Genomic DNA, 22,638 nt, shown 5'->3' with positions numbered 1-22,638 from the left:
TACGACGGCCCCACGGGGCCCCAGACTCCACCAGGGGGCCCGCGGCCTCCACCTCGTTCCCAAGGGAGAACACAGCTAGGAACCTGGCCCAAGGACAGCCCAGTTAAGGGGGTCAGGGGCCACTGAGCCTATCAGAACAAGGCCTGGGCCCACAGAAGGGCCCCTAGGTTCCAGATCCAGGCCCCGGACGGCGTCCAAGTCCCGCACATTGCAGAGAGGCAGGATTCGGAGAAAGAGTGCAGTTTTAATGTAATCTAATTCTCAGAAAAAGGGTGTCACTTGTGCTTTCCCATGGCTGTCAGGAGAGGCCTAGATAGATTTTTCCCAACGTGGTATGAAAAAGCATTTCACGCTAAAGACCCAGGCCTCTTCCTCAAATAAAGAGCACCGACTGCCTCCTAGGATGTTTCTTCCAAGATTCAGGGACTGCTCCTGAAAAAGTATTTACAGAGGCCTGCCACAAGCTTGCCTTGTGGAGCTATCAGCCTGGAGCATTAACGTGCAGGTTTTGTTGGCTTGATTAAAAAAAAAAATTCATCCGCGTTCCCCGCATTTTGGTAATAAGTCTTATTTTAAAATTTTCTCTAGCAAAGTTTTTCTCCCAGGTTGCAACTTAAAAGGATCCAAAGCCTGTTACCCTGTTTTCAGCTTGGAATCCGGTGTTTGCAGTTCTGCGTCTCGGTTCCTGATTATATTTGAAGAACCCGATCATTTTGAAGAATAAAGGAGACTGCAATATTAAATACAAGGCCAGCAAAACATTTTCGGTAATCAAGGAAAAATATATTGACTTGAAGTCAAGTTAAAGAATCGTATAGTTTACAAATAAAGGCAGGGTTTTGAAGTCGGGCAGTTTGGGCAACATGCACACACGTACAGGAGCAGTTCCCGACCTTCCCAAAGCCAAGCACCCTCTGGTCTTTCGCTGTAGGCCACATGTTTAGAAAGATCTTTCCCACTAAATTGCATTTATTAACTACTGATTCATCTCCCTACTTAAAAAAAACAACCCTGCCATGTTTTTGTGTAAGTAACTGCCAATCAGAGCTTCTACAAAACTTGAGCCAATCCACTGTGAATCGTGGATTCCAACATAAAGAAACTTGTGGTCTGAATCCAAGTTTATGTGTTTCCATTGAGTCTTTTGGAAACCGAAAATCATTTGGAGACCTCCAAGAAAACCGAGGCATGTGAATTAAGAACCACGGGCTGGAAAGGCCTGCATGAGGCATGACTGTCTGTGCTTAAGATTGGAAGATGGGAAGTGGTAGAGCAAGGCAATTTGGCCTTTGGATTCTGCCCGCTTGGGTTTAAAGCCCACCTTTGTCACTTACAAAGCCACTCACTGTGTAAATTTAGGCAAGTTACTTAACTTCCCTGAGCCTCAGCTTCCTCATCCATGAAATGAGGCTACTTTTAATACTACACTTACCTCGCAGGGCTTTTAAATAATGAAATGGGATAATACTTGTGAAGTATCTACAATACTTCCTGGCGCACGGTAAGCACTCTTTAAGTGTAAACTGGTGTGGATGCTAGTGCTGGAAGGCAATTATTTCAGAGCTCTAAGTTCCTTCCATCCAAGCAGTAAGAATCATAGCTACATATGTACAGCAACCCTTAACAGGTAGAAATTTTCCATGGGGAAGCTGCCAGGGTCACATGGCAAATGACATAAAGGGATTTAAACACAGGTCTGACCCCACAGTCCACTTTCTGTTCTGCTAACATGTTCCAGGTGGTACCTTGATCAGACACTGTCAACAGCTTGTTAAGGGTGAAATCGGCTCTGGCTTTCCTAAGAGGCTTAGCAAGTGAAAGGCTCCTTACATCCACTTGGGAATTCACAAACAGTGGCATTTCTTCCTCATTAGAGCCAAATGTTTCTCCAGAAGGGAGTAGATTTCCCCCAAATTGTTATTAATAACTAAAATATCATGGCAACAGTTTTAAACACCACAGCCGAAAACTTACATAATCAGCCTGTCCTTCAAAATTTTCCACCCTTCCTCATAACCAGTCTCAGATTCTCTCTCTTAATCATTCTTTTGAGTATGGGGAACTATCTGGAAATTTCCAGGAACATCCCAACTTGTCATAATTTTATTCTTTTCTGTAAAGCTTTATTCTTTCCCAAACAACTAAACGTGATTTATTTTTCTAGATCTTTGTAACACTTTTCAGTTCAATACATTTGCAAATCAGAAAAAAAAAATTCTAAAACTTTCAAGATCATCTCCTCTTAAATGTCTACCAGTTCTTCAACATCTCCAAACCGTGGCTCCTGGTCCTTTTCCAGTGGCTTTCCTCATTTTCTACCTCATTTTCTTTAATCCCCACATGATTTCTGCTATGCTACAACTACGTGCTTGCATTTTCTGATTTAGGGCCGTTGACCAATGTAACATTTACTGCCCCCTTCTCTCTCTCTGTCTCTCTCTCTTTTTTAAGGTTTCAATATTATAATGTATAAAAAGACTATAATTTGTCTCTTTTGAAACCCATTTCCTTTCCTAGTTTCCCACCATGGGTTAGGAATCCATAACTCATTTTTTCTCCCATATTTGCAGCACTCTGTTAATTTGTTGTTTTACTTTTCTTTCTCTTTCCCTCATCCTGGGTACTCAACAAATTTCTATCACTTGGCCTCCCTTTATGTAGCTGCTTATCTTTCCCCTTTAAGCATCTTAAAAAGTCCGTGTCTGAGTCGTTTTCTCTAATCTCTACCACATTTCTGAAAGGCCTCTTGTGATGGTGCATTGAGAAGTCTACCAAAGCCCCGAAGAGGCAGTGTGTAGAACAGGGGCTCAAAGGCTCCCGGGAGGCAGGCAGCAGTAATACGAACTGGGGCCTGCAGAATAATTCATATCCCACCTAAGTGGGAATAAGCATGCTTACTACCCAGCCCCACATCAATTGTTGCTACATGTGAAGGCCAGATCTGCAGAATTTTCCAATGAAGGCAAAAACCAGGACTTTTATAGGAAAATCTATGAAATGTTGACTACTTAGACAGACAGACAGACAAACAAAGGAATACGAATCTGATCACATCTCCAGCTGTAACTACCAATTTACAGGAAATCTCTGTGACAGAAGAACATGGAAAATAGCACCAAGGAATGTAGTCATCAGATTTCAGACTGTAGGCAACCCTACAGGTCAAACGGTATTTTTTCAACAAATTTTTTATAGCAATAGTAAGGATGAAAGAAATCAGGAAGGAAACCAATCAGTTAAATGGAATTTAAGGGAATATCAATTGTACGGTAAGGATCTTATTTGCAAATGTGCTTTGAATAAGTAAATTATTTTTTAATGATGTAATTGGACAAATTAGGTCATATTAGGAGAAATGCTATGGTATTTCATGTTATTAAAGAGTTATAATTTGTTGGTAATGACAATGATACTGTGGTTTTTTTTCTTAGTAAATTGTATTTTTAAAATGTATTCTTTTAGTAATTTACATTTTTAAAACTTTTTATTTAGAAATATTTCAAACTTACAGAAGAATTTCAAGAACAGTACAAAAATGTCCTATATACATTCTACTCATATCTACCTACCTACCTACCTACCTAATTTTTTCCTGAGCCATCTGTAAGTTGCAGACATCATTATCTTTTACCTCTACATACTTCAGAACTTATTTGCTAAGCAAAAGGGCTTTCTCTTAGTATCCTTGTCTTTTAGAGAATCATACCAAAATATTTAGAGATAAAATGGTACGATGTATGGGATTTGCTTCAAAATAATACAGGAGAGGATTACACAGAACAAGGTTTACCAGCCTTGAGAATTGTAGAACCTGGGCGGTGGCCACATGGGGTTTCATTAAGCTGGTCCTTCCATTAAGGTTCAAAATTTTCCAAATAAAGTTTTAAAAGATGATGTAAAGAAAGGCCTTAAAATGATATGATATTACGTGAATAGGAAGAAGATACAGGCTGTCTACAAAATATTATTTCAAGTATTAAAAAAAATATCACCATGCATAGATAAAAGATTGAAAGAAGACATGCCAAAATGTCAACCTTCCAAATTATTTCACAGTAGGTATATATTACTTTTATAATTAGAACTATATAAATATAATGAGAAGAATTTTTGATTAGAAGCAACTAAAAAACTGGAAAATAGAAATATTATAACTGGTTCCATTAAAATTGTTAACAGATAAAACACACATGTGGACAGGACTGGCCAAAGAGCCCCCAATTTGCAGATTTTGACTTAGGAAATGGGGCCACAGACTACGGCCTGTGGATCAAATTTGGCTCACCACCTGTTTTGGTATAGCCTGCAAACTGAGAATGGTTCTTTCAATTTTAATGTTTTTTTTAATTATTATTTTTTTTATTTCTAGAAGAGAGAGAGACAGTGTGAGCAGGGGAGGGTCAGAGAGAGAGGGAGTCACAGACTGAAACAGGCTCCAGGCTCTGAGCTGGCAGTCAGCACAGAGCCTGACACGGGGCTCGAACCCACGAACCGCGAGATCATGACCTAGGCGAAAGTCGGACGCTTAACCGACTAAGCCACCCAGGCGCCTCTGGTTCTTTCAATCTTAAATGATTGGAAAAAAATCTAAAGGAGACTGGTATTTAATGATCTGAAAATTACATGAAATTCAACTTTCAGTGTCCACAAAGTGAAGTTTCATCAGGACACAGNCAGAGCCTAGAGCCTGCTTCAGATTCTGTGTCTTCCTCCCTCTCTGCCTCTCCCCCACTCGCTCTCTCTCTCTCCCTCTCTCTCAAAAATAAATCAATGTAAAAAAAATTTTTTTAAGCTTAAAGAAATTTGTTTTCTCTGTTGTTATAATAAATACCTATGTAGTATCCCCAATTGTGCCTCAATCCACAAAACCTAAAATACTTACTAACTGACCTTGTACTTTAGAACTAGGTTTCCCTATGACCTAAAAGCAGCGAATTGTAGAAACTGCACTGGACTAGGAGTCAAGCATGGCCTCTTAACTCTCCAAAGCCACAATGTCTCTGGGCCACAGTTCTCTCAGTGACCGAAAAAAAAAAGTGTCTAAGGTCCACACAGCAACTGAAGTCTGTGGTTTACATTCCTGTAAGAGCTAAGCAAGCGGTACAGGGATGGTGACCACACTACGTGTGGCGCACCAGCTGGTGTGGTCAGCCTCCAGAGCAAGGGACTCCGTGAGAGTAACCCCTGGCACTCGGATCAGGGTCTGGATAAGCTGGTGAGGAACAAGGTAGGACAAGCTTTGGGGGCGGCTCCAAAAACAGAGCAACATGCCTGTTATGGGCAATATGACTTCGGGAGAGAGTTCCTAATCAGGTATTTTGGGGCTATCATCTGGGCTTTGTAGAAGATCACAGCACATGTGAAAAGTCTGCTTATTTCATTTCAAATTTAATCCAGATCTAGCAGGGCGATGGGGGTGAGCGGGTGGGGGGGCTCTCTGGCATTCTCAGATGGAGAACAAGAGCCTTGGGATGGAGACATCATAAACATTCTGGGACAAATTACCCTTAAGGATGTCAATCTGTAGGCTCTTTGTACTAGCCAATGTGGGACAATTAAGCCGCAAGGCCAACATCACCATGGAAGCCAGACCGCAAGCCTGCAGCCTGCGTTTTAGGGGCTCTCCCTAGACTTCTTTTTCTAGTTGCATCCCCTCTCCACTCTTTCTCCCTTGGACCCTGCACCCTCAGCTTCAGGGTAGGCAAAGCAGCATATCCTTTTGTTTACCTGCAGCCTCCTGGCTGCTCCTTTTGTCTCTTCTTATTTTCTCTGCCCACCATTCCCCCTGCAGCCCTCTGAGTCTGCAGTCACCTCTATCACCCCATTTTGCCTCCTAGATGACCACCCCATTCTCTTCCACATCATTTCCCCAATAGCCTGCTGTTCCTAGAGAATCCTTCAGTGATGCAGCCCCTCTCTTTCCCTACTAAAGCTTCCCCTCTTCCCTTCCACAGCTCAAGAAACAAGAGAAAAGGGAGAAAAAATTACAAGGGCACTGCCCTTCTGGGATTTTACCACATTCTCAGCTGGTGGCTTTTGTTTTCTCGTCTCACTGGCTTGTAAGGCCCTCGGGGCAGGCACTCCGCGTCATGCTCTCTGCGCTGGGGAAGATGGGCAGAACTGTTAGGCCTTAATTAGAGCAAGGCCTCAGTCAGGGTAGAACATTTTACCAGGAAAAAGGAATTTCAAAATATCCATTTGGCAGCAAGGACCACAGGGGAAGGAAGAGATTTATTGTATTCTATAAGGAAAATCATGAAAGCTCTCACAGCTTTTCATGAACACAGAAATAATATTTACACTGGCAATTTTAAAACAAAACAGAACCAGAAAACAAACTCCCTCTGCAGGCCAAATGTAGTGAGTGTAGACCCAAGTGCTAGTCTTGAGCCCTGAGCAGGAATAACTGCAGAAGCAAGGAGAGCATTAGAGGAAAAGATGCAAAATGAGTTACAAGATCAAAAGAACAATTTTCTGGCCAGTGAGATGTTGAAGCCATAGCAGAGCCACACGGGGATCACCTAACAGAGACATAAGCTTTGGCAACTGGTCTTTGATATACCTGTTACCCACCAAGCCTTCTGCAGGACAGCCAGCAGGGAGAACCCCGCTGTCAGCCAGGGAAGGTAAAAAGGCAGAAGCATCTTGCCTGCATCACAAATTCAAATTTTTGCATGCAAGGGCCTCTCAACTTAACATCTGCTCATGAATGCAAAAGAGTGGCAGCCGTTATTGAAGTCACCTGGCAAATGTAGGCAGACCAGCTTGGAGCAGGGCGGCCAGACATACGGTGGCTTATTAGGAGCCAAGACATCTTGGGAAGGTGATGAGGATGAGGTCCCAGGAAGAAGCACCCTTGCCATGGGGTGATGTCCCCAAACTGAAGGCTGGCCTCTAAGGTAACAGTATAAAAGGCCACTAAGAGAACAGCATGCCATTCATTTCTTTCTGGAAGAGGGGACACACCATTGTGCCTGATCATACGATGCTCTAGCCTTGTGTAGGAACCTGGATGTAAGTTTCCTGGGTTGTCACATTCCACTCTGCCTGGGTTGGAGCAGTGTCGGTCACACAGCTCAACAAGTGATGCTTGAGGAAGTGAACTGAGTTATTGAAGCCCAATCCTCCATTGGTGGGCAAGACTCTACTACAAAGGATTAGAACATTCTTTAGGCAGTGGAATGTTTCATGAGCTAGTTAAATCCAAACAAAATGTAAGGAGTCAGCCAAGCCACCTCTACCTTGTGATAGGCAAAACCCACTAGGGGTGCCTTGGGGGTCTCAGTCGGTTAAGTGACTGACTATTGATTTCTGGTTCGGTCATGGTCTCTCATGGTTTGTGAGTTTGTGTCCTCAGTTGGGCTCTACGCTGATGGCACAGAGCCTTCTTGGGATCCTCTCTCCCTCTCTCTCTGCCCCTCTCCACTTGTTCTCTCTCTCTCCCAAAACAAATAAAAATAAAAACTTCAAAAAATCCACTATATTGTAGATCTATTTTAGAAGATGCTTCTGACGCATTCCGAAGCCTTCATAGGGTGTTACGGTTTCTAACTTATATAGTAAACCAATCCCTTTGTTCTCAAAGCTTCATCAGCAGACTGGCCTAAATGGCATACAAGAGTCGTGGTTCTTAAAAAGAATTTCTTTAGTATTACTTGCTCAAATAGCGAAATACCATGCCAAGTAGTGAGGTCCTTAGAAAGCCATTGTTGGGCAAAGAGATCCGTGGAACTGAAATGTTTTAGGCACTACAGCACAAAGACAATTTATTGGCAGGATGGGACAGACCCTTCCACCATTTGCTTTTGACAAAAATGAAAGGAAATGACTGCCTCAATGTTTTGCCACGTGTTTATTTTCTGGAGTTCTTACAGAAAACAAAGCTCTGAGCATCCTTTCCACTGGAGATTTCTTGAGTTAGTGCTAAATATTTGCAGCATTTTATCACTACCACTGCACCTTTCTTAGGTGGTTTCAGGGTGGGACTGGGTCACAGACAGTGACTTCACTGGCACCGCATCCTGGGAATGTGACTAAGACCAGCCACCTACCTACATAAGGGGAAGCTGACCTACGTAAGGCAGAACCTGCAAAGTCATCAGACCTGGCTCTGTTAGAGAGGCAGCTCTACAAAGGAAGGAGTTTGCAGTCGGAGCATGAGCACTCCTCTGCCTCATAATGGTACCTTTAGAACTTCCCCCAGCTTGGTCCCTTTCACCCTGCAGACAGGTCTCAGCTTAAATGCCACCTTTTCAGGAAGGCTTTCCCTGGCCAATCATTTGAATGTGGCTCTCTTGCTCCCAAGATATCATTGTTGCTCTTTATTTTTAAAGTTTATTTATTTATTTTGAGAGAGAAAGAGAACAAGCTGGGGAGGGGCAGAGAGAGGGGGGAAAGAGAGAATCCCAAGCAGACTCCATGCTGTCAGCACAGAGCCCAACACGGGGCTCAGTCCCACAAACTGTGAGATCATGACCTGAGCCAAAATCAAGAGTCAGATACCTAACTGACTGAGTCACTCAGGATTCCTTTACTCTTGCTTTCTAAATTTTTATTTTTCTCCTAAGTGCTTATCTACTCTGTTTACATATTTATTTTTGAGCTCCCCATCCCTGCCATTCCCCTCCATTAGAGATAGGTCCATAAGAAGCAGGCCCTTTTCTCTTGCTCATTACTATATTTCCAGCCTTTGGGATATGCCTGGCTTGTAGCAGGTGCTCAATAAATGTGTCAAATGTTTCATTACCAAAAAAGCTGTTAAGAAGAGCATTTCCCCCGGAAGGGAGCAGTTAGAATGAACCAAACGGTTATAGGAGCTCAAAGGCTTAAGCAGGATTTAGTATTAAAGGTAGAAGTGCTAGGTCTTTTTCTTGATCCTCCTTCCCCTACCAACCAGCTCTAAAACAGAGTCTGGCTACCAGTCTTTTTATGGAGGATCCAAGGAAATGGCTGAGGTAGATCAACATCACTCTAGTAGCAAGACATGCAACCAAGGGAGTCTCACTGAGTTAAGGCTTGAAAAAACATTTCCTATTCTCCAAAGAAAAAGAGTTGAGAACTGTAGACTATAAATCATTCAGGTAGAAAACCACAGATTTGCTCATTTTGTTTTGGTAAGAACAAAGGCAGTTGTTTGCACATTCTTCTTGTCGCACCTGCTCTGGCCTGCCCAGTATAAACCCCTTAGCCAAAAAGTGTAAATGGGTGAAGCATAGCCTTTTAAACAATGAAAAGGCGTAAGTGCCATCTCTGCAATCATCAGGAAGTGTTTTTGACTAGACTAGGAAATCCAATAATAACTGTAAATGGGTAAGTTTAGAAAAGCTTTGTGCCTTGTAAATATTTCTGTGAAATATGAAGGCAAAGCATTAAGGCGAAACACAACAAAGTAATAAATAATAATTATTCTTCCATTCACTGGTCTATTTATTAGAATGACAATGGTACAGTATACTCCACAACAGTCCTACTTGGCTTTTGACCTCCTTGAATTGTGTTTAAAATTCTTTTCGGCAAGACCAAGAGCACCATAAATGAATAATGCCACAAAAAATCATTAGGTATGAAAATCTACAAGATGACGCAACCATGCTTGAGTTAACAATAAAAGGATCAACATTTTACAAAGAAGAAATACCCTGTTGAATCTATCAGGCATTCATTTTTATGGTAAAACAATTCCATTGCCTCCATCTAATCTTGTGATTAAGATTCAAATAGGTTCAAAATGATTAATTTGTACTGGCCTATCAAAATGGAAGACAGTGTAGTTGTAATCTTTCTGAATAGCAATAGTGTTTTAATTACAAATGCCTGGCTCATTATTTGCTCAAGAGCGAATGACAATTAGCTTGATCCTACTGCAACTGTTAATGCTCCTGGTACTAAAAATAAATAGACAATACTGAATCAGGTTTCCGACATTTCCCTTCAGCTTATGATCTTCTGATTGATGCTATATTCAAAATGTACGTAGTCATTTTAAGTCACAGGCAAGAAGGAAANAAAAAAGCAAAAAAAAAAAAAAAAAAAAAAGAGAGAGAGAGAGAGAAAAGAAAAACTATTGCAGGAAGGATGTTTCATGGCAAGCCCAAAGAACGAAATCACTACGAGGTGAATCACGTTCTAATATCATTGAGCCAGAGAAAGACTCCAAGCAAAATATTCAAGTTGGCCTCAAAACAACACAACAACAGCAGCAACAAACCTTTAGCCCATTAGAGGTTTGGTTTTACAGACAGTGCTTTGGGATATTAGGCAAACTGCTAGAATAAAGCAGCTATATACACAGAGGGTTCTGAGTCTTAATGTTCTTCACATCGGAGCAAACCTCAGAGAGGTTGCAGGTTTGCCAGTATCTTCCTCCTAATACATCTGCAAAGACATTTCCAACAAAGGCTCGATGTGCATTTATCGTTGAGGGGGGTGGGCTTGGGTTTGGGTCCCCTCTACCCAGAGCTCTGAGGTTACCGATGGAGGGATCGGGGAAAACAAGGGCATAAGCATTTTCTGATTCTCAGAATTTCTGAGATGGCTTTTGTTTCACTGGCGCTGGGGAGCCAGTGATAATGAAACTACACCTTTGTACACAAGCCTTGACCAGCATTCTGGAGCACGTTACAAAGAAAAACCTTAATTTTTGAAAGTACTGAGCACAAAGGAGGAAGAAAAAAGCTCTCCCTGTGCAAGCTTTCTCTATATGTGTAGAAATATGGCTTAATTTTTAAGGCTTGAAGACCGCATTTAAAAACGTCTAACACCAGTGCAGACTCTACATGGGAGGAAAAAGAACTGTACAATTTTCATTAACCATTTGTTTCTTTTTTTAAGACAATCTTTTGCATATCTGTTAGTGCATTTTTAACTAAGATTTGGTTACCAAGGAAACAGGTTCTGGCCCAATGTTAAGTTGAAACTAAAATATATTTCGGAAGTTAAGCTTGAAGGAAAGAGTCCATGAAATTATTTTGAAAAGTGCCAGAATTCGGTACTTACAGAACCATAGCTGTATGGTCTGCAATGAACCATTCTAGGCACTCTTTTTCTTTCAGTGAAGCTCTCTTTCTTCTAACAGGGCCATCTATATTTTATATCCCCCCCTTTAAAAATTATAACTCCTCATCTCTCCAAATAATAGATATACAAATAGTATATTTGTTCTTGTATGTTATCTAAAATGGATTTTGGAACCATTTAAGTTTTTATTTTCATCTTTCATATAACACGTTTAAAGACCGCTTCTTAAAATTTAAATATTTTAAATGTTTCTTATTAAGCTTGTTTGCGCTCTTTGAAATCATCTCAAGAAAACCATTTATTTTTAGTTTCAAGTTAAAATGGAGCTGAATCAACAGACTTTTCAAAAAATTCTTTTGTTGTCTAATGGCGCCACACCTATCACATATATATAATTTTTAAAGAAGGAATCAGCTCACTTTTATAGCAGAATCATTTTGTAAGTTTAGCAAAGCTATACATTTATATAGTATCTGAATAGGAAAGCCTGTCCGATTTAATACCCTCCCTCCAAAAAATTACAGCTGTCTTATTTAATTTTTATTATAAAAGTCATATTTTAATCCCTCTAATATTCTTGCTGCATGGCTTAAAAAAATCTATAAAACATGCAAATTCCGACCTACCTGTATGTATCACTTAATGCAGTGCTAGCATGACAAGACACTCGGCCATTTTTATGTAAAGCGATGGAGACCAACTGATTTCTCCGTCTTCTTGCTCACAAGTTTTAGATGCAATTGTCACACACACCAAAAATCATACGCAGAACAGCTTGAATGTACTGTGATCACGAGAACCGAATTTATCAACAGGAAAACAGGATTGAAAAAAGAAGTTTCTCTTCCAAGGTTTCTCTGAGGCTGCAACCAAGGAGGTGGTGTGTTGAATTTTTTCCCCTTCCTCCTCTGAGAGTTCAAAGCCCGGAGCTGACCACTGCAAAGGCCACTGTCACATTTGCTGAAAATCAAACCACTGATACCAGTACTGAAAATACAAATTTGAGAACCAAGTTGTGTGCACACCATGGAGTGCATAAGAGTTAAAAATAGATTCCACCTTGCCTCCTACCTGCATAATAAATATGTAAGTTTCAAGTGTTTAATTTGATATTCACATTAATTAACAATACAACATACATTATTTAAAAGACAGCAAATGCAAGAAGAAAGGAGAGACACCATCTGGTAGCAGAGTTTTGTTGTTGTTTTTGTTTGTAGGGTTTGGTTTTTTTTTTTGGCTTTGTTAAAAAAAAAAAGGTAAAATCCTATTTTGAACGTGATGAAAAGCAAACATCCAGAGGCAAATGAATCGGAACTGAAAGGTGATGTTGAAATATCTAAGGCTGTAATGAGGCAAAAACAAGTCTTCGCTACCAGATGATATGGCATACCGAGCATTTACATACTCACATCTGAAATACTAGGCAACGTGTAATGAATTCTATACACAGCATGCACACACAGCAAAAGCACGGCTAATCCTGCCTGCCATCTTAGGCTCACAGAAGCAAGATACGCACTGCATGCAGACACGAGCACTGGGGAAGGAGGAGGCAGGGGACAGCTCACCTTAAATGCAGTATCTGATTAATGTTGTAAGTGACATTGCATATCAGCCTCAGAGTCTTGGTTCAACTGGGTAGGAGGGAACAAAGAAAAATGTCATCAACTGGTGATGCAAGATGAGCCCAATCACTAAACACTGTTTAGCAAACTCCAAATTCTGCAACCAGACAGTAGAAGGCATTTCATACACTTAAGCAGAGCTGCTGCACAATGAATGTGTCCTTTTGCTTCTGAGAATCAAACAATCCTTTTGCTAATGAAGAAAATAAGCCGGGATGAATACTGTCATATCTTCTTCTTGAAGAAAGCTTTCAATACAGTATGTATCTGGTTTGGGGTGCATTTGATAGACTATTAATTTCATAGAATTGCTAACAACAACAACAAAAATCCAAAGCTGTTAAGCTATTATAGAGTAAAAAATAATTTTAGAGGGTATAGCATTTCTAGGTTATTTTTCAAGTCCTAAATGGTGCCGGCAGGCTTATAGAAGAATGCATGATCGGGCTGTCTGTATCGGTGCTATAACCTCTAACCACAAGCCGTGTAAATGTATCCTGCTGAATGTATCTGCAGTACAGAACAGCAGATACCTCCTGGGTTGGAATTGTATTAAAATGTGAATGAATTTGCTTAAACTTAGAAGCAAATAAAATTAGCACAGAAAAATAAACTGATGCTGAATTCCTTTGGATGTATGGGATAGCTGATCACGAACGATAAAAGCCATCCCTGGGATACTGACCTAAATAATGTTAAGACCTGCAGCAGCGTACTTACCGCACTTGCTCAGAACATAGAACATGCAAAATGATTTTTCTCCTCCCTCCCTCCCTCTCCAAAAGCTAAACTGTAAAGTAACAGGGCATTAGCAGGGATATCCAAAGGCTGTGTGTGTATATATCGTACATGCTGCAGGAAGAAATGGTGTTGTGCTGAGATGTGATGTTTCTTTGTTTTACTTTGAGGCTTATCTTAGCTATGCTTGCACGATGACATTGACATCATGGAGGTCAGGGCTGACACTGGGGTGCCATCCGTTTTATGAGTGAAATGTTTTCCGAAAATTAAATCTCATCTACTCAAACACCAAATTTCATGTCTTCTTCAATACCACCTCCCTACCCCCGCTGCTCAAGATTGATGGGATCTAGTTTGCCTCTGTGTAATAAATTGGAATTGCCTTCTGTAGAGACTCCAATACATAATTGTAGGAATTAATTTTTTAAACAAAAAACCTTCAAGAATTCTTATGCATCCCCTTTCAATCCTTCCTATCAACACACACACACACACACACACACACACACACACAATTGAAGCTCAAATTGCAGTGAAACGTTTAACATGTGGAACAAAAAAATGTGGAAAGAGCTGCTTATTCAGGATTTTGAAGAAATGCCTAATAAGCAAATACTGTTTTGCTACAAAACCAGTGTCACCATGTCCCCAAAGAGAGGAAAACAGCATAGCTTGCTAGAAAAATTTCCTCCAGAAACTGCCGGCAGGTACAAAATAGAAAAGAGTTTCTTTTACCATGTTGTATAAAACAAGAAGTCTTTTATTTTTAAGAAAATAGACTAGATTCTTCTCTACTTTCCTCAGCTACAAAGAAAACATACCCACCCCCAGCCTTAGATCCTGGACATAAGCCAACATTTTTATAAAATGCTAGGAGCCTTATTTTGAGTACATATTTACATCTGTCTTCTTATCTCTCCAAAAGTCTTTAATTGCCTTGTTGTGTCCCTGAATATACTAATGCTAATTAATTTTAATACGTGCAAAAATGGATTCATATTTTCTGGGTTGCTAGTTTCCCAGCGCCTCGATCTTCTATAAGGACTGGCTAAAAATAGTCAGGTTAGTAAAATATTCAAGTTCCCCAGAATTTTTTTAAAGGAGAAATTGTATTCAAGCATCTTAACTTAGGTGCTAGGTTTCACAACTGAATCTTTTGTTTCTAGCTTTCATTCTATCTTGTTCCCCAGAACCCAAGTGATTTTCAGCTCAACGTGTGGAAAGCACCCCGCCCACCTCTATCCCGTACACTTTTAAGTCTCCGAGTTGGGCTGTCCAGATGGTCACTCATACCTGAACCACGCCAAATCCTCTTCTCTTTGGAGCACATCTCTCCCCCACAATGACTCCAGAAATAAACGTGGCTCTAACGGAGACAGTAGCTACTGGTCTAACACCAGTGGTGGAACCATCTTCCCCACCCCCGTGACATTGCTCTATGAGCTCTGGTTACCATTGACAGCAACAGAAAATTAGAATGGAGTGTCCTTAGGCTAATTCCTCCTTTACCATGGGGTCAAGAATTAGAGAGACTATCAGGCTGAGTTACAAGGTACCAATTTAATATACGGTCATCTATAAAGCAGGGTCCTCACAGTGGGGTCAGAGGAGGTTGAAGTGAACACCTAGGCATTTGAGGCTATTAGCGTCTGTTCAGATATTCCCTAGTAATAACATCAGAAAGCTAGACAGTCATGTTAAAATACTCACAAATTATTATCATGTAGGCTAGATATACACCACATGGAATCAACTGTGACCACATAGAACTAGTTGCTGCCTCCTCTGCCTGGAATAATAAATGACAGTGACAAGGACAGTAATCCATATCATGTTCCCATGAGATGAGTGAATAGTGTTATGTCAGAGTGGTGGGCAGAGTGGTGAATGTCGTCAGGTCCCCTACTGGTACTTTTAAGCCTGATGCCAGGGCAACAGTTTCCAAACCTCCCAGTGGGTTCCCTGTCCACCCTCTGTCAAAATGAGCCTAAAAGCCATGCATTAGTTTATTCTGTGGTATTCTAAATATGCTCAATGAGCAAACGTGGCCTATTTTCCAAACCTGCTTGTGTTAAACAAATCTGAACTGTAGTTAAAAGCATTAAGATTGATGAGCTTGTTAAGGCAGACATTCTCAACTAGTAAATCCTGTTTTGCATTTAAAAAACAAAAACAAAAAAGAAAACCATGCTCATGCCTGAATTACGTAGGCTTTGTCATGATTACAAGTGGCAAGGGCATGCGTTCACTTATGATTTTTAAAAATAGCGTGCGCATCATCAACCTTCTCAGGGCACATACACAAACATTAATTTAAAACACAGGTCCCTTTGGGGCATCTGGGTGGCTCAGTCAAGCCTCTGACTTCAGTTCAGGTCATGATCTCATGGTTCGAGGGTTCAATCAAGCCCCAAGTCAGGCTCTGTGCTGGCAGCTCAGAGCCTGGAGCCTGCTTCAGATTCTGTGTCTCCCTCTCTCTCTGCCCCTCCTCTGCTTGCCCTCTGTCTCTCTCTCTCTCTCAAAAATAAAATAAACATTAAAAATAAGTAAGTAAATACATAAATAAAAGACAACTCCCTTTTCTGTGATAAAAATTTTAACCTGTTTCTGCCATTGTAAGGAGTCAAATTTATGGAACCCTAAGTAGCCTGGCAGGAGCAGACTAGAGAATGGTAGAGACGGCAGTGAGGGGTGCGTCTTTCACTTTGATTAACGCTCTTCCTTGCTCACAGTCTTGTTGCTCTGCAGTCTGAGCTCATTTTATTTTCAGTCCTGCGGGTTAAAGTTAAATTGCATGGCTTATGCAAAGTACATAATTCAAGTAAGAACAAAGCTTGACTCTGTATATTAAAAAAGAAAGAAAGAAAGAAAGAAAGTCAAGTCAGGACACTGAGTCCCAGAGGAATCCTTGGTTTGTAAACATTTGAATTGGTTTGCCCATTTCTTTACTACATTCACTGCATTAAAAACTACAGCTGGTTTCCATTTACACCTCATATGGATAGTCAACAGTTCTGGATAAATTTATTATCAGGTTAGGCCATTCTAATCTAAATTTTTACAAATGAAATGTTCAACAAATTCAACATTTTTGTTTAAATTCTTAGCCTTATAAAGTTTAGAAAATTTTATGAGGTTATTACATCGGTCTATAATGTATTTAGTCCTGGAAGCAACATGGTCCTTAATTTATCAAGGACTAAAAATGGCTTTGGATGATATTTTTACTTAAAATTTCTTGAAAGTCCAGTGCTATTTTGAACATCTACATCTTGCCTACAGAGGTAGGCAGGAGCTTATGTTTCCTATCTTAATCAGAGCAAAGTCTAGAATAGCTATCGTTTATTGAGAACCTACTACATACTCAATATTTGGCTATATTATATTATTTAATGCTAAGCCAATAATGCTTCAAGGTGAGTATTAGTTATTATCAACTTTGGGTGAGGACCTAATTGGGATTTCTAGTCACATGGGAAATAGCAGAGTTAGGATTCAAAGCTTAGTCTGACCAATTCCAAAGTCTAGGTCTCTCCACCAATCTTCAGAGGATAAAACCTCCTTCCTCCACATTCTGCCTTGATGTAAGAAACTTCTTCCCATCAGAATCCTGGTAGAGGGAATCCCCACTCTCTGAAGCCAGGACTAATCCTGTTTATATGAACCAGCCTTAATTTCCCAGGCCTTGGGAACTGTGGGTACCCAGGATGCCACCAACGGGAGACCGGCTGGACCAGCAGGTGGAAAAGAAAATATAAGGAGGAGTTAATTAGACCATGTTGAAAGCTTAACAGTAGAAAGCAGATTAACAATTCTGGTCAGAGATGTGTCATAATTTGGAAATGTTTTATGAGACAAAGTAAGTGGGAAAGCTCACATTTCTATCTGGGCAAAGCCTCCACTAGCTGTCTTTTCATGTTACAGATGAGGAAACTGACGCTGAGAGGGATCTAGTCATTTGCCCAAGGTCTCACATTTAATAAGTGAGTTTGCCCATTTGCAAATTAAAAGTATTAAAAAGTAGATCTTGTTTCCTTTTATACCTTATATATTCAGCACGTGTGAGTAAATTTGTTATCAGGTTGTTAGAGTGTTCTAATCTAAATTATCAGTTAAAGAAAACTCAGTGTAACAATCAATTCCTGACTGCTTACAAATAGCATTTTTGTGCTGAACAAATAAACTGGTATTATGAGTTCCTTCCTCAACATATATTGAAAATGGACTTTTCAAAAGTCTAACTTTTGAGTAAGAGATTCTCCTCAACCATGGTTAGTGTTTCAGATGCATGATTTGAGTGATTAACTCTCTCTGTTAGCATCTGCACATTTTGCCCCTAAGATCCCTTCCAGCTCTGAATGTTTGTGATTCTATAAAATCTAGCCCAGCTTGCCTTCCAGGTCGGTTAGGCCAAGAGCTAGCCTCCAAGTCTCCTGCCTCCTGGTTATGTGGCCAGCTGACTATCTTGCTCATTGGCAGTAATTTTATATGCCAACCAGATGGCTCTCAAAGGGGGCTTTCTAATCAGCTCCACTCTGCCTGGGAATATGAGAGGAGGATTATGTTGCTTGGTGCTCATGAGGCAGTCGAATGAATGGTTGAGTAGATGGACAGGACTGAGGAATCTGAACTCTGGGGAGCCTCCAATTCTTAGGAGTTTTCTAACTTCTATCCATTAGGGTCTATGGAACGGAGTACATGCTTGTTGGCAAGGATGAGACAGCAAACTGAAGTTACCCTCTAGGAAAGACCTGGAGGGAGACGGGAAATGTGAACCAAGTGGTTTTCAACAGAGAAAAAGTGGTGAGTGACTTAGGGTTGCAAGGGAGATTTCTGGTCGACAACATTCTGCCCCACTTCAACTCTCCTGTGGTAATATCCTCCACATGCCTCACCACTGTTTTGATATCACTACCTCAACTTTAGCAACAGAATAGTTCCTGCTTTTATTTCTCAGTGCATCTGCAACATGGCACTAAAGGAAAGAACAACAAGGTTTTACTAGATCCTGAATTGGCAAGACTCAGCAAGATGGCTGAGTTTCTTCTTTCTTGAGAGATTGGCAAGTAGGGTGAAGAGGGAGGACAGGAATGTAAACTGAAGTGGAGGAGGAAGAATTCTCACAGATTGGTAAAAGCCACCCTGTGTGAGAACATAATCCTCTCCTAATATCTTCCTTCATCCTGGGCAGCAAATACTCCAAGACTCAACCTGGGAACAAAGTCATTTGTTTTCCTCTTCTCTCAGATAAAGACATAGCTCAGAGACGCCATAACCATGCACCTCATCTCACCAGAGCAGCTTTAACAAACCTCAGTGAATCTTCACTTCCTTTGGACTGAAGATAAAAGCAGAATAAGTTTTTGTTGATTGAATTATCTACCTTTAATCATGTCGCTGGCTTGCTTCCTGCAAGATCTGTGTATCTCCCATGGCACCCAGAGCATTGTCTGGTGCAGTGAAGGGGCTCATATGTGTATGCTCTTCACTGACCAACACCAATGTGGGAGTTCTTTCTCTGCTCCCATCACTACCAGCAGAACCATTAGCTTTGTCTCATGAAGCCACTTCCTAAAATCGGAGAACCTGCTCAATGAACTAAGGAATGGACCTAGGGGATGAAAATACCTATGGAAGTCTTTCAAGTACTTAATCACTTGTTTCCCAAGGGGAGCCACATGGCAAGCTGTCTGGCAAGCAGACCACAGGCTTTGTTTAAATCTGTCCCTCCCAGAACAGGGAAAAGGGAGACAGAAATAAGAACGGTCTGACAGCAACACCACTGCCTCCAAATTGCGCCTCAACCTTTCCTCAGCTCTCAGTGTCAGAATATGTTTCATAGAACTATAGGACGGGCAAGGCACTTTGCAGGATGCCATCTCAACCTTTTCTTTGAGGTGGAGAAAATCACGTTCAAAGAGAGTACTATATCTGAAGACCTCAGCAACCAGGGTAAGAGCCCTATTCCTTAATTTCTAGTATTCTGCTCTTTGTAATGCAACATGCTGGCTCAATTAAAGTTCCAAGCTTTCATTTAAATAGGTAGTTATTGGGGCACCTGGGTGGCTCAGTCAGTTGAGCATCCGACTTCAGCTCATGGTTCATGAGTTTGAGTCCCACATCAGGCTTCGTGCTGACAGCGCGGAGCCTGGAGTCTGCTATGCATTCTGTGTCTCCCTCTCTCTGCCTTAGCCTGCTTACGTGTGCTCTCTCTCTCAAAAATAAGTAAACATTAAAAAAATAGGTACTTATTAAACGGTTATAGAAAAGCAAGTTAATGAACAATTCTGGTAAGATGGCTTACAACTTATTTCTCAATTCCTCTCACAAGACAATGTTATAGTACACTTGCTCAATTTTTTTAAAGCTCAACTAAATATAATTTTAGGCAAAATAGTAAATGTTGGCCAAAATATCACCTGAGACCAAGGGTCACTTGGGAAGTATCAGAGAAGTAGGCTTGATTGCCGTTTAAGTCAATCAGATTAAGTTTAGCCAGCTGAAGTAGTCTTTATCCTATTTGATTTGCAAAAAAGAAATCTCATGAGTTAGCATGAGCAGCTAAAAATAAGTTGCAGGTTTCATTTTCCGTTGTTCAGTATGGTTTTGAAACCAAAAGGTGCAGAGCTAGGAGATTCACCAACGCCTACTGAAGATCAACAATTCAAACTGTCACCTTTCTAGCACACTGTCCTGATCTATGGTCCAAAGCCAGGCCCAAGAAAGGTGCACCTATGTCTCTCTTACCATGGTCCCTTGAGATGAATCCCCATAATAACACATGGCAGGAACCTGGGGGCTAAGGCTCATCCTGAGGGACGGTGGCTTATGTCTGAGTGCCTTGTCATATCCGGACACGATGCCACATAATCAGTCCCGTATGCTCAGCTTCAATCTTAGGTGATGCTGGGGACCCCTCAGTAAAGCAAGGGAATAAATAATACTAGCAGTTCAGTAAGATAGGGCCCTGAAGGTAGTGAGCTCAGCAAGTACCCCTTGACCTAAATGCCCATGGCCTTGTGCAATTCCATTCTGTAAACCCAAGTGGCTCATGAGAAGTTTAATTTCAAAACTGCCTTTCCACGGCCAGATCTGGCAAAAAGGTGTTTGACAAAGGCAGACATCCTTCAAAGGGAAGGCAGTCATCTCACACTGCAGCATTCGGCTGTGGCACAAGGCTCAGAGAATGCAGTGTCGCTATAAGAAAGCCCTCAGCTGAATGAGACTGAAAGGGGGCAAAGAAGGGTTAATCTCCTTCCATTAGAGGAGGGCCCATTTGGTGAAGGTGAAGAGAATAATCTGTATGAAGAGCAGAGAAGACAAAGAGCTATTCCAGAAAAAAAATCACTGTGCAGGGGCAAGAAGGATGATTTGTCCTAGATTTTCATCGTGAGACCATTTCTTAGATCTCTGAGTTTTTACCTTGCTTTGAAGTTCCAAGTCTCAGGGAGGGGAAAGGGGGTGTATTCACACTCCATGCTGGAATACTTGAGTTTGATTCCATCTGAGATGGGCTGTCTCTGAAAGGCAGAGGGCGAGGCCATAGAAGCCTACCCGTAAATTAGAAAGTGGTAAAATAAACAATAGGAGTTGTTCATAAAAGAGAGGCCAGTGGCTGAATCCTCTTTTTCTGAGGTGGGAAACACTCCCCCTCTTTTTTAACTTAAACGAGTTTTTCGAAGTTGCTTTTAATAACATTTTTGGAACTAGATTAAGAATCACCAAAAAATTGCAAAAATAGAACAGTAACTATATAACTTCATCTGGCTTCCCCCAATGATAATATCCTACACTAGCCTAGTACAAGAAGATGACATTGGAACAATACTATTGATTCAGGTGTGGACCTTATTTGGATTTCACCAGTTTTTACATGGTGTATGTGTGTGTTCGTGTGTGTGTGTGTGTGTGTGTGTGTGTGTGTGTAGTTCTATGAAATTTTATCACATGTAGTGACAGGAATAGCCATCATCACAATCAAGGTACAGAACTATTCCATCATCACAAAAAAATCGTATGCTAACCCTCTGAGAATCACAATTTTTTTCCAACACTAACCTCTGGCACTGATCTCTATTTTCAATCACTACAATTTTGTCTCTCTGAGTTCGTTATACATGGAGTCATATAGTATATAACCCTTTGAGATCGGCATTCTTGCACCCAGCATAATGCCCTTACATCCATTTAAGTTGTATGTAAATAGTGTGTGACTTTCTATTGCTGAACAGTTTTCCATGGTATGGATGTACCACGGTTTTGTTACCCATTTTCCCCTTGAAGGACATCTGGCTGGTTTCCTGGTTTAAGCTATTAGAAATAAAACTGCCATGAATATTGATACACAGCCTTTTGAGTGAATATGAGTTTTCCTTTCTCTTGTATAAATACCCCAGAGTGGGACTGTATGGTATATGTATGTTTAACTTTGTTAAGAAACACAAACTGTTTTCCAGAGCGGCTATACCATTTATGTTCCCACCAGCAGTGCAAAAGCAATCCAATTTCTTCACCTCCTTGCTGGTATTTGGGAACATCAGTATTTGTTATTTTAGTCTGATAGATATATAAGGATTCTTCTTGCTGGTTCAGTCAAGATAGCAGTCAAGTGGGGATGCCTTCAGAGCTTGGCTGGGGTGGCTTCCAATATTTCTCACTGTTCCAGATTTCCTAATACTTGTCTACACAGCAGTTTGAGTTGTCCAGCATTTCAGTGATGGAAAAACAGGGCTCTTGATATGCAGGGAGTCTTTAGGTTTGACCAGTTATTCCGGACTATAAGTGGGACATCACCGTCTGGGGATGCTGGACTTCTTTGAGGCAGTACATCTTGGCCCAACGGGCAGACTTGATACCAGTGATACTCTCCCAAGAGGGGATATGAAAGCCAGGATGGGGCAGCCTTGGGGCAGAGACAGAATTTGCTTGGGCCAGGGTCATCCAGCAGCTTTGGTCAGAGACTGTGTGAATGCTTTTTATTCCTAAAGTTAGCTACTTATTAGCAAGGTGTGTGGACTCAGCACAGACAGGGAAGAATGGTATCACCAGCGGCACTCATCAGATCACAGACCCCCCTGAACACTTTCTCCCCTTGGACTTCCTACTCTGTTGATCATCTCAGATTTGCCAGTAGCATGTGGACACCTTGTCTGGATGTCACAGAACTCTAACATCTACCTCCTGGGGGTTAGATCTGGAGGTACTTCTGTCACCACCACATGGACCTTCTTGGCCACGGGATCCAGGTCATGCC

General features: G+C 41.1%; 1 protein-coding gene across 9 annotated transcripts in view; it reads right to left on the bottom strand.

Annotated features, from left to right (window-relative positions):
* The window catches only part of ZBTB38 (zinc finger and BTB domain containing 38), a 160,796-nt gene that overhangs the window by 78,012 nt on the left and 60,146 nt on the right, over positions 1-22,638 (bottom strand). For 8 of the 9 annotated variants that reach the window (XR_013333322.1, XR_013333321.1, XR_013333323.1 and 5 more), the window contains one exon: positions 12,588-12,653. The gene's annotated coding sequence lies outside the window, so the exon portion shown is untranslated. Of the gene's footprint in view, positions 1-11,642; positions 11,937-12,587; positions 12,654-22,638 lie in introns of those variants that run through there. The other variant, XM_077756706.1, reaches the window with a different exon arrangement.

Source organism: Crocuta crocuta, unplaced genomic scaffold (assembly GCF_008692635.1).
Source record: "Crocuta crocuta isolate KB4526 unplaced genomic scaffold, BGI_CrCroc_1.0 scaffold337, whole genome shotgun sequence".
Taxonomy (NCBI): Eukaryota; Metazoa; Chordata; class Mammalia; order Carnivora; family Hyaenidae; genus Crocuta; species Crocuta crocuta.
This window is presented reverse-complemented; position numbering and strand designations above follow the sequence as displayed.